General features: G+C 38.6%; 1 protein-coding gene across 9 annotated transcripts in view; it reads left to right on the top strand.

Moving 5' to 3' along the window:
- ncoa2 (nuclear receptor coactivator 2) overlaps positions 1-13,087 on the top strand; it is a 55,976-nt gene that overhangs the window by 4,761 nt on the left and 38,128 nt on the right. For 6 of the 9 annotated variants that reach the window (XM_040126901.1, XM_040126896.1, XM_040126904.1 and 3 more), the window contains exon 2: positions 10,401-10,486. The exons of 1 other annotated variant lie outside the window; for it this stretch is intronic. The gene's annotated coding sequence lies outside the window, so the exon portion shown is untranslated. Of the gene's footprint in view, positions 1-8,542; positions 8,661-10,400; positions 10,487-13,087 lie in introns of all 9 variants that reach the window. 2 more of the 9 variants (XM_040126897.1, XM_040126898.1) reach the window with 1 other exon arrangement.

A 13,087-nucleotide genomic window follows, 5' to 3' on the forward strand; every position in this document is an offset into this window, starting at 1 on the left:
AGAAACCATGTGGCTTTCACTCAAGTTTAGTTGTAACAAATCGGGCAACATTGCGTTATCTTTCTATCACATGCTGTATAAAGTCGACAGCATATTCTTGACATCGTGTTTGTTTGCCTTCTCTCACTGGGCATCTCACCCTGCTGTTCCTGCGTTTGTGTTGTCATGGAAACAGCAGTGTGACAGATCCTGGGTGGGCATGAAGGATGAGCTGTGGGGTAATGGCCAGGTTTTTACAGCAGAGGGAGAGAGGAGGGGGAAATGGCAGAGAAGAGACATCTAAATTGAGGCACAGATGTTTGATGGAAAGCTGAGAGGGCTTGACATGGAATAGGAGGACCAGGGACTATTTGCTCCCTCTTTGCTTCAAGGCACGTTGTCATTGTCTTGTTTATTTGACCTGTGATCAGCCATCCCATCTATCTGTGCTGAGAGTAGATCCTGTTTTGTTAACAGCAGCCTCTACAGGATCGTTTTTGGTTTAACTGATTCTATGTGTTATACACAGTTTACCCAGTGCCTGACATGAAACAGTTGAAGATTTAACAATGTAGAGAAGTACTGTCAGATATAAGCAAAATTACAGGGTTTGCTTTACGATTGATGGGAGAGATTTCCATGATATTACAGTTGTTTGATAATATTGAGTGCAAATTTGCTCTTTGATAACATTCACCTTTAATTTGCATGCCCAGTGTTCGGCCATCAAGAGGACTAATCTGTGATGAATAGCCATTCTAGAATACACCTCTCAAAAGCAAAATGTAAGAACATTTAAGAGCTACTGTAAATTGGTAAACAAATGCACTGTCGAAGTTTCCTTGACATGTCTGTGATCATTTTCCAGGTGAGGTAACTGCCACGGCAGTCAGTTCACGTTAGAATGATATGACTAGTTATTTGAATCTGTAATGTTTTTAAAAATGAGATTGGTAACATCACACCCTCTACTCCCATGGAGACTCCACCAGGGCTCCAAGGATCTAGAGGCTCACAGGCAGTCCAATAATTTCGACAGTCCACGCTCCTCTACTTATGTAGGTCAGCCACAGCAAATGATATTGTGGTGTCTACTGCTCGTTGCTAAGAAGGTGCCCTTATCCAGTTTGGCTTGAATAGAGGAGACAAGAGAGGTCACATGACTGTGTGACAATGCTTCTGCAGCTGTTTTTGCTTGTGTTGTTAGACTGGTATTGCTTAGCTGTACAATATGGTATATCTAATAACTGTTACTATTTTGAACATGTAAGTAGCTCATTTTATTATGAACAGCTAGGGGATATAAAGCTTAATGGAAGGGCAAGCCTCAAGAATAACAAAGGTTGATCATAACGATATGAGATGGTGATTTCAAAATTGATGCATGACATGATGAAGTTGTAGATAAAGGTTTCGGGAGTGTGCTTTGAAGTCTTAATTTGAGTGAGTGGGTGAATTGCTGTTGCCACAATGTGTTTGTGGCATCGGTTGCATGCATGTGGTTGGCACCTTTCCTACTGCCCAGGGTGGAATCCTTGGCACCGAGGGAGGGAGAGAAAACTTGGATTGAGCAGGCTGCCTGCTGGAGTTGGCTGGGTGGTCCAAAAATATGCGATGTGAATTGGTCCCGAGAAAATCTAGTTTACAGTCTTATGGTGAAGTGGTGGTATAAAACAGCCGTTCATCACGATCACAGGCTGGGCAAAAGTAGTATGGAATGACGTGCAGAGCAGCAGCGTTTCTCACTCACTTGTCATAAAGCCAGAGGAATGTGGGGATTCAGTTTCAGGCATTTCATTTCTGTAATTGTGAGGGTCAAATTCTGCCCACCGTGATTCCTCTTCCCCTTTCTATCTCTGTTTCTCTTTCTCTATGTCTCTGTCTCTCACTCTGCTGACTCAGCAGTGTTCTTTCAGTCACCTATAATATGGTTTTGCTTGCTTCATCTTTACTGTTTTTAGCGGGTAGGGAATCTCCTTAGCTCAACTGTGTTTTCCATCTATACTGTACAATGAGGTATACAGTAGGTTAATATTATGACTAAATTAAGCATAAACCCATCAGCTGAAGTACTTATTTTACTTTTATTAATCACAGAGAACATAAAACATTGTACAGATTCATGCGCTTGTATCACACCCCATTAACTCCCAAAATGAACTGTAAATGGTGAATGAAACGAGCAGTGTGACTAGGTGGATATTGTGTGCATATAAATGAGCTCCTCATTAAGTTACCTGATAGACACGCAGCAGTTTTACCTTAATTTTTCTGTTATAAGAATTTGAATTTTTTTCTCTGAAGTCTGGTGTATGTTGTTTGACATTGGCCTTGGATGAGGTCTGCACTCTGAGTGTCTTTCTAGTTTGAGAAGATATAATCAGCAAATTATCTGATATTATATGATAAATGACTCTCTATAAAAATTAAAATCCTGAGATTTTCTGAAATTGCGTGTGGAATAGTGGTGATTAGGGGTTCACACTAGATGGGTTATTGTTTGGTGATGACCAGGCAGTTTTGGAGTGACAATAGAAAGCATCAAAACATTATCAAACAAATACGTATATACTCGCTGAACATACAAGGACCACAGTAAAGCGAAAGTTATGCAAGGAAAATATACCCATTCAAGAGTTTTCCGTCATCCAATGTGTGAGATACAGTTAGATTGCCAGGAGTTCAGATCCTTTTGTACAGAATCCAGTTATATTTTTATAGATTTCATGTTTAATACGTTCACCTAATGTAAACATGAAGGTTCAGTGCTTTGCTCTATTTTTGGTTGGAAAACTGAGAGAAATGAACTGCACCTGCTGTGTTGATTGTAATGAGGGAATATGTCACCCAAATGCAAGAATGTGGCACTTTGAACTTTTTTTTTTCTAATTCCACTCTCTAATAACAGAGTGAAAAATGCATATCTGCTGCTTAAGTTTCTGAGCTTTTAGGTAGATGATTTTAGAAATCCTTTCATTTTGGTGTTTATATTTTTATGCTACTAATGAATAAACTAAACTCAAAACATTAATAACTATGTTTGTAGTTTATTTATGCAAGCACTGAAATGATACATAATTTAACTACATGTTCCCCTTCACAGAACTGCCAAATAACCTATATTTGTCCCTCATGGACTATGTGAGTGTGCATGCATGTGTTTGTTTGCATCTGAAAGTGCTTCTCTTCGTGCATTTACTCCAGAGATTTGTGGTTTTGGCACCTGAAGATGTGGGCCGTCAAAACAAAACCGCATCCCATCTCATCTGGCAGTGGAGTACAAAACAAAGGCAGTCATTGGAGAGGAAAACATGGAAGAGGCAGAGCCATGATGTTACATTGATGCTCTTGGTACAGAAGCTTACTGACGATAGATCAATTTGAAAAGACATTGTGGGGTGGAGGTCTTTGGCCCTAAATAGATTTGAGGGCAGTTGATGAAGAATTAAAACATCTCAGAAGATGTCACCCTGTTCTTCATCTCCCCATCATCACATGGTCATCCTTAAAAAACAAAAATATTTAGATAATGAATCACCAGTGTTTTCAGTATTTATCTATTACTTACATTAATGGCAAGCAGGAAAACCAGCCAGATGGAGTCCACCTGTGCCTGAAATAAAGATCAGAGTTCTATTTGACCTGGCAGGTTGTCATCAGCGGTCAGTGCCTGATTTGGGTGCAAATGGAGGAGGTTATTTGTTGTTAGTGCAAAATCATCATTTACATCGTATGTTATTTGCAGATTAATAACATGTTGGTAATTCTGAAAAGATTGTTTAGTGTCCATATTTTCGATTGGCAAGGGAAGGTGCGTGACAAACACATATTTCATTTTATACCACATTTTAGACAAGAGCCACATCCCACCAGATTAAATTCAAATGTGGTGATATAATCAGTTATTTCACAGAAAGCTCAACCTGAAAAACATCCGTTTAGCTCCTACTAGTGACTCTGTCAGTGACCCGCTTTGCTATATAGCCTTAGTCGTAGGGTCAACCTGACCTGTCAGCGAGTGTTTCAGCAGGGGACTGTGTAAATGGGGAGAATGACAGAGAGAGAAGGAGAGAAGGCTGCTTCACTTTTTTCTTTGCTCTGTCTGGTCCAATTACATGTTCCACTGTCAGAGCAGCAGCACTCTTAATCAGATAATGCTGGGGTTTAAAGTCATCCCCCTAAACGTGCTCCACAGATTATTACCCTGCTCACACTTTGGTTCAGTGGAGCAGAAAAAACACTAAGAACCGCTTTCTCTGTCCTATCTACTTTCCTCTACCTAATTTAAATCTCAATTGAACTACTTTTGTTTAGTAATGTCTTGCAGATTTGTCAGACGTTTGTGTGTGTGTGTTTGCTGTGAGACTGAGCGTTGGCCTGTCACATTGTGTCACTCCTTGGCTGATAAAGTGACATAGTTCTGGGAGCTGATCTCCTCTTCCTCTCCCCTCGTTGCTAACATGGTACCTCCCTGTCCTTAGTCTGCTTCCACTGTATAGCCTCAGCCCTCCATGAGAACTAATTCCTTACAAACTGTGACAGGCAATAAAAGATGGTGGACACACACGTACACACACAGGCACAATAGATATGCAGCTGACATGCAGACCATTCATAAAATGAGCTTCAGATTGTTTCAAAAGCATGATACAATCAGCTGTACATACAAATTGTTCGTTCTGCGCACACCCTTTCTCACACTTTAACTCTGCATTTACGTGGCTTTTTCAGCTACACACTCATTTGCTTTCTCTTGTCATTATGACTCATCTCTTACAACACATCAGTCTCATTCTGGTTTCTTACACGTGTCTTTACCATCCCTGAGGTCACAGCTGAAGGAGTTGGCTGTTGCTATTGGAGCAACGGATGTAAGGGCACCTGGCACAGGGTTGCGTCTGCATCACAGAAACCCTTTTAAATGTACTGGCATAGTTCCAAAGTGTCATAAATAATAGTGTTTTATGTGAGGATCTCTGTATACGCAGATCTCACCAAGACTCAGGAATGTTTAGTCAGAATAGTTTAAAAAAAATCAAAAGCCTGCTTCTTCCTCCATCTTTTTACATTAAATTCAAATTCAGGGTTTTCCCAAGATTTCTGGAGGGCTTAGTGAGTGATTAAGTTACACCATTGGTCAGCATATTGCTGCATGACTGAGTGCTGACGTTACACCATTGGTCAGCTGGCTGTGTGTTGGAGTTTCCCCATTGGCTATTCGCTTTCAAAATTTATTGGCACGAACAGTTTCAATTATGTCATTGGGGGGTGTTTACAGGCAGTGTTTCCAATTTACCAACTATTTTGCAGGATTTACCAACATTTCACACCCCTTTAACGACTTTTTTCACAAAAGCACCTAGCAACAAATTTATCAACATTTTGGACAAACCTTAGCTACTTTCTGTTGATGAGTCGCCAGTATTGCCCCGCAAACAGAGGCCAGGCTTTCCCTCCACAGGCACAGCTCTCTATGCATCTCATTCAATTGGCTGCACAACAGTTAACGTAGATGTGAATGAGCTTCTAACGTTCTTTCTGACTGATCATTTTACACATAAATATAGCCAAAATCACAGCTTAGCTTGGGAGTGACTGCTGGTTAACATGCCACTCTTCAGTCACCATTTCAAACTTTTTCCATTGTCTGTCAACAGAAACAGAAAAAATGATAACAACTTTATCAGGAATTCGGCTCTCTTTAAATACTGTATATGTAAGCACAGACAATAGGAGAGAAACGGATAAATGGCGGTCCAGCCGTATACTACGGTTTGACCTTTTCTTGTTCACAGTATACTCAGACATTAGCAAGAAGAAAAGCGAAACAAATATGCTCACTGATGAAGTGAGCACTGTGTTCGGAAGTAATCCTTCACGTTTTTGTGAGTGATCACACCATGCGCCATATCAAATAAATTGGCACTGAGCCTAAGTCTAATAATGGTAGGGGAAACCCTGAAATTGAAACTGAAATTTCATTTTTTTTTTTTTTTTAATTTTTTTATAGTCATATAGACTATAACACAATATATTATAGACTGAGACTGCCTGCTTTAGTTCATTGTTTGCTTCCCTGGAAAATAGCATGAGTTGTAGTTGCACTCTTTAAATTGTATTGATTATGTACCACTTGAATCGTGAATGTGGTATTGTTTATGTAGATGGATACCCTATATATTTTTGACTATATTTATGCTTATAGTAACACAAGTAAGAGCACTGTGTTAAGGTTGGTCATTATTTGATTTTGTATGATTTGTTTGGCATGCATCGCACATACCCTTAAACCAAATGTGAATATTTCACGTGCCCCTTTTTAATAATCCATTTGTAAAACTTATTGCACGCAGAAATCTCGTAGATTGAGTTCAGGAATTAATTTTGTTTGTGAAACAAAGTGCGTCCCTTAAGCAGTAATTGTACTTTAATTTTTTCAGTTACAAGAAATTGTCAAGGCCACGGAAAAATTCAGGCATTATAGGCCAAACTTGTGGTTGTATTTATTTTTTAAATATCTGATATTTTCAGACAAAAATTGTAGACCAGAACCTGTCTATAGATCCTGTCTAACTCTTAATATCTACTGAGGTTTTCCTGACCACTGGTGCTTTCTCGATATGTTGTCCTTTAAAGCTGTACAGTAAAACATCTCCCTAGAGAAACTCAATACAACCACATTCTTGTAATGTTTGCTAATGAAAATCTCCACTGAAGTAAATGAGTATCAGGTGCCTTGTTCTGGGGCATCCCAAAACATAACCGAGGAAGCAACATTTTAGATTTTTAGAGAAAATTCCATGGACTGTCCATGGGTTTATACCTGCTGCTACTTGATTATAAAACAACACCTTAACATTTATGCTGTCACAAGCTCCATTAGTGCTGAAATGTATAATTTTGTCACCTTGTTTCAGATTATACATATGAGGAAATCTCTATTTGGCTGCATAATCTAATTGTGTTATTTACCACCCACTCGTGACCAAAAAATATGTTATTTGTTATTGGTTAGGAAGGCAATCTTGACCAAAGCTTGGTATGAGTAGAGCTAAAAGGCCCGGTGTGTTGATCAGGTTAGGCATCGGCCTTGATTCTTATCGAATTGAAGGCCATCAGTGGGCCACTCAAAAGGCACCCAGTAGGGGCTCCATTCGTGTTTAACCCTCCCATGACCTGGCCATTATGGTCAATTCCTAGCACACGAACTATCTACCCATTGTCCTATCTGAACCTGATTAGCCAGCTCATTAGCATTGTTAGCTCAGCTTGGGTGACAAAGCCGTTCACTCAGAAGGAGCCCACTGCCAACTCTGAGAGAAAGAAGGGATTACAACTATTCCCAAGGTTTGGTTTTAGGCAACATTTCTGATCATCTCCCATGTTCACTCTGCCTGTGTGAGAAATGCCTTATTGTCTTGATGAGCATGTATCAGATTCAAAATTGTATGACCTGGGATGTGAAATCTGTTTATCGTGTTTTTTTTTTTTTTTTTTCCATTTCAATTTCCATTTCAATTGATATTTCACTTGATTTGACTGGGTTAATTTTGTTTTGTCACCAACTTTAGGATATGTGTTTTGCACGCTGTAATGAAATTGTCTATTAGCAGTTGCGGTTTAACTGGCTGCAGTATGTTTAAGGCAAGCGTGAACTTTTAACCTGATGATCTTTGACCTCCCTTTAAATGCCAACAGATGGTTGGACTGTATTGGGCAAATGAGACACTCCCATTATCCAGTATCATGTGTGAGCTTTGGTTGGTGTTTATTTCTCTGGCTTCATATATCTTTGTGACTTTGCATATTTGTATTGAGTTTTTATTTTTTGAAACCGGCCTCATTTTTAACCTACAAGTAGCTTCCCTGATTGTGTTATGCAAATATTTAAGGGTAACGTGAAACTCAATGAATGTTGCTGCTAAAGTTCAGTGACAGGTTTGGCAGGGTGGTTTGTTTTTGTTTAGGTTACACCATGTGTCATTCAACACAATGTTTCATTCAACCAAGTAGTATAGCCCTTCAAGGATAGACAGCTTCTGTCTATCCTGTCTGATATTCTATGCTGTCTAATATCAAGCGAAGCAGTGGCATGGCTCAGCTGATCTAATATATAAGAGGTGGTTTGGTATAGTCTTAAACAGTGAATACTGTATTACCCATAGTGGCTCACATCGGGCATTAAAATCACATATAAAAGTATATAAATGTGAATGGATGCCACAGGCTACCACAACAGGGTTCGGGGATGCTAGCAGTTAGTTAAAGTAATGTTACTACAGATGCTCCGTTCAGTATTGCTTGTTAAACTATATTTTTCTGTTTTTACTCTCTTTGATTAATTACTTCCTGTTTTATCTGCTGATTGATTTTCAGATTTAAGTGGATCTTCTTAGCAACTGACTTAAATTTATAAACACAGAACAAACTCATCTCACTGTAAAAATCTAACACTCAGTGATAGATCTCGGGAGTTTTTTGATCCAGTTTGGCCATTTAAAAATGATTACTGTTAAACTAGTTCAATAGAGTGTTTTCACACTCTGCTTTTTCTGTCATTCAGTCCACAGATCAAGGCCTGGACTGAGACTTAGCATGTGACAGCATTAAAGCCCAGAGGAAATTCCTCCAGAGGATGAGAACTAAGAGCCCTGCAGGAAAGGGAAAAGGAAAAGAGGAAGGTGGAGTTGAGAAATAGTTATGAAATTACATTAAAAAGATCAGATTGACTGTAGCATTCAAGACAATCAGGCTATTTATGGTTTTATTATATTTGTTGTGTATTTGTATACAGAAGATGATTTCATGTTTAAACTGTACATTTCGTCACCTGTTTAAACCCTGACTCATCAGATTTCAGCTGTTTGTGTGTGGTGTGCAGCAGTTTAGAAAACTGAATATCACCTTTCTATATGGCTTCCAGCTATGGACTTGCAAGGTTCAAAAGGGGAATCGGTTTACACTCAGTTATGTCAGCACATGACATCACGTGAGTGCATTCCCCAGCTGGCTCACTTGGCAGGTATTTGGGAGAAATCACCCAGGCCAAGAGGGGCTGGCTGGCTCTCCCTGCATCAGGCTACATGTAGTACAAGATAAGCAGTTCCAGAGAAAACATTTCATTGGGAGCTTTTTTCAGCATGACCAAATATCGTAACAGTCCTTTTTTTTTTTTTTTTTTTTTTTTTTTAATTTTTTTTTTTTAGTTAAGTTGCATTTTCTAATTATCCAAATGGGAATATGATTTAAAATTGAAACTTTTCTCCTTTCTAATTTATTGTGTGTCATGATTAAAAAGGCACACTTTGTTCCACAATGTAATTGGCTTTGATGTCCCCAAGGAGATGAAAAGACCGTGTAGACACTTCACTTGCAGCTCCATGGCAACTTAATGCAAATAGTTAGCACTAGATAAGATGACTTTTGTGAGTTTGAAGCATTTTAACAGTTAACTGAATAAAGTTGCTAAATTTAGTTTGACATTTAGCGTTTGTACTCAGGCTTTCTGTTGACTGATTACACAAACAATCATAATACACTTATAATAAAAAAGTACAACATTTTGTGTTAAAATACCTGTTTTTCTTTCAAATTACCCCCTTCAACTTTGTATTGAAACTGATGAGTCAGTAAACATTACTCAGTGGGGTTTGGCTCTGAGAGCTCTCAGTATGATTTGTAATATGCATGCTGTAGTAGAGCATTACTTTGTTTTTTTTAATTTTTCTATGTAGATCTTGCATCATGCAGTTTTCACTTTTTATTAATGATAAAACATGGACAGCACGAGTTTGAATTTTTTTACCCCATCAGGACACCACAACACACCTAAACATCCTTGTATCACTCTCTAAGTAGTTCTTTCAAGGTTTTGGTGTTATTGTTTTCAAAAAGTGGATCTTTCAAAGCATTGTTAAACCATAATAGAGAATAAAAGCTATACAAAAAAAACTTGAATATTGTCTTATAGTTAGAGTTGAAACAATTAATCAAGGATCCAGGATTAGTCAGCCAGTATTTTGATAAGTGATAAATCATGTTTATCGTAATGTTTCACGAAAAATTGTAAAAAATTTATCTGGTTCTAGCATGTCAATTATGAGGATTATCTGCATTTTTCCATCTTTGAACTTAAAGAAATTATATTAGGCGTTTATCACTTTTTGGACATTTTCCGGACCAAAAAATCAATCGATTAAATGAGGAAATAATCAGTAGATTAATTAATAATCAAAGTAATTGTTAGTTGCAGCACTAAATATATTATTTAGAGCTGCAAATAATGCAACTATTGCAGTACAAAAATAGCACAGTACATTGCGGCTACAATTTGAGAGCACTCCCTCACTATATGCGGTTCTACCTTTGTGCTGATTCACACTATGTTCTGTTCACACCAATTTTGCTGTTATTTCTTTCAGCTGGGAGAAGTGGATGATGCTTAAAGCTTTCCTAGCATTACCGTCTTGCAGCAATGGCCTGAGGGACTCTCTGGACTGAAACCAAGGTGAGAAGTATAGCCAGAGCCAACTCTTCTTACTTCTTACTCCACTCTACTGTGTAGTGTGGTAACTGGATACTTCTGTCCAAACAGAAAATGACCAATTGGACAGATGATGCAAACATCTAAACTGTCAGCTGGATCACACTTGGCCTTGAGTGTCAGTAAAAACAGTCTCACGTGTCCCCTGCTGCAATTTGTTTTATTGGCATGTCCCCATCTATGCTATTTAATGAGATAGGTGCTGCCAGTACATGCTTTGTATTATAAGCTGTTTCTTAGATGATTTCTCTAGTTATAAGGGAATACCGTTGATGGTGGTTTTGATATGAAAACCTCCAGGCATTTTTCCACTGCCATCAGATGAGCTAATGATAATGGTTTGCATTGGCTGACATGAGTTTGGTTGCTGTTAGTTACTTCTGTATCAGAATATGTGTATCTTTTTTGTGGTCAACTGCAAAATACTTTTTTTTTTTTTCTTGCCCTCAATGAGTCATCTAAGAGTATGTGTTCAGAGTCTCCATCCAGATTTTACTATTTCCTATGTAGTATAGCTGATGCAGTGAGTACATTGCTTAAAGTTGACCAGCAGTAAAAATGGTAAAGCTAATTTAGTTTCCTTTAGTGTCCTGCAGTGTTTTGTTTTCTGTTGATAGGTGAGTGTCATGAACAAAATACAGACACTTAAATGCATTTCTCTGCCAGTGGAAGCACTTTATAGTGCAACTGAAAAATGCAAATGTATTTGCTTAAGCAGCTATACTCTGTGAGTAAGTCAGTATCATAAATTGAAACTGCTAGCTCGTTGTTTGTGCCGCTCCACAGTGGTACAGGAATTTAGGAATAATGTCCAGTGTTTAAACAGAGCACAACGGGGTGTTTGCACAATGGGTTACAATAAACAAAGGATCACAGATATATATATATCGCAATCCTGATCAATTAAAACAAATAACCCTGAGATATCAGCTCAGGATGTCCCTATGTTTCACCTTATACAATAATCTGTTTTCCGTAGTGACATCTGAATCTCCTCTCTGGAAATGCTCTCGGCCACAGGTGAACTGTTGACTAAATTGTTGTGGAGAGGTGCTCATTTATACTGCTTAATCAATTTTGCCATCTTATGAGTCTTTATCTCTCTTCCTGCTCTTGATTCCAGCTCCCTTCTCCTCTAAGTGTGTTTTTTTTATCTGACAGCCAGAGCCCAGCATTCTGTACCAGAGTCCTGCACCGGTAACCCACAAAAAGTATGAGTAATAGGTAAAAAAATACAATTATATTGATTCGCAGGTACGTAAACAGGTAAAAATGAACTTAATAAGGGCAGTCAGCCGATGAAATAAACATTTGAATGGGGGAAAAAAACAAATGAAAATAAAGGTTCGATTTTTTTTTTTTTTTTTTTTAAACATCTTAACAAACGTAATTTTATCACCCTGATTAGCTGCCGTGATTTTATATTTTTTTATTGTGAATGCCTATGACACAGCCTCTCATCATCATTACACGGACTGATAGCAACAGGGGAGTTGCTTTAGATATGTGGACAGATGATTACTGCAAAATTGGTTATGATTGTGTCATTTTGTCACTTATTACATGAACAAGTGGAAGCTGACTGAGCGAATGCTTTACACATCTGAATGGGACAGTACATCACAAAAAACGGCAGATAATCTCAGACCAGCCATCATACAAGCCCTGCTTAAATAAAATCTGGATGAGTTTTAAAGTAATTGACTGTGGTAGCCTGTGTGTTTAATTAACGGTAGGGAAGATTCGGATTTGACTTAGAGATACTTGTGGGTAACAGGACGGTTCCAATACCAAAGCTTTGCAGGTGCGGATTTGCAAAATTGGCCGCATGACTCCGTTTCTGCGTTTGTTATACAGAAAGCCCTCCCCTTCCCATCCTGCAACATCCTGAAGTGACTGCCTATGTTAAAGATTCATGAGCATGATCAGCTTTCAGTAAATGGGAGGCCTGGCTCTTGGTTGCACTTGGTTGCAGAGCCAATACCTTGCAGTGATTCAAGAGTAGACAAGCTCTTGAGTGAGACTTAGTAGCAGGCAAGGTGCATACCTCTCTGTCTGCTAAACAGCAGCGTTCTGTTTATTTGTGTTTGTGTGAGATTTTTTGGACACATTTGAATTAAGTAGATTTGCTTTTCTTACCAAGTAACCCAGATAACTAGGGGGGTTTAATGTCATTTCACTGACTGAAAACTGGACAGCACACACAAGTGGGCAAGTATTAGAGAGTGACCTTGAGGAGAGAACTGAGAGTTAACTTTATGCCTTAAATGATCTTATTCTATGGATCTCTAGTTACACATTGGAGTCTCTGAACAGTGACACCCAGGATCTGCTGAACATGCCTCATACACTCAGTGAGCCTTTTCTGTGAAAAAGGCCCATGACCTATTTTTTTTCACTTTGTTTCCTCATCTTCCTTTTCTGTCTCTACACTCTGATTTCTCATTTTCTCCCAAGCTCCCTCTGAATCATTGATCTGATTCCTCTGTAGGTTCAGAGTGGCATGCCCATCACTCGTGTTGTTAAAGTCACCCAAGATTCAAGGTTTCAACTGCTCTTAATCTC

The sequence above is a fragment of the Xiphias gladius genome, chromosome 5, assembly GCF_016859285.1.
Source record: "Xiphias gladius isolate SHS-SW01 ecotype Sanya breed wild chromosome 5, ASM1685928v1, whole genome shotgun sequence".
NCBI lineage: Eukaryota > Metazoa > Chordata > Actinopteri > Istiophoriformes > Xiphiidae > Xiphias > Xiphias gladius.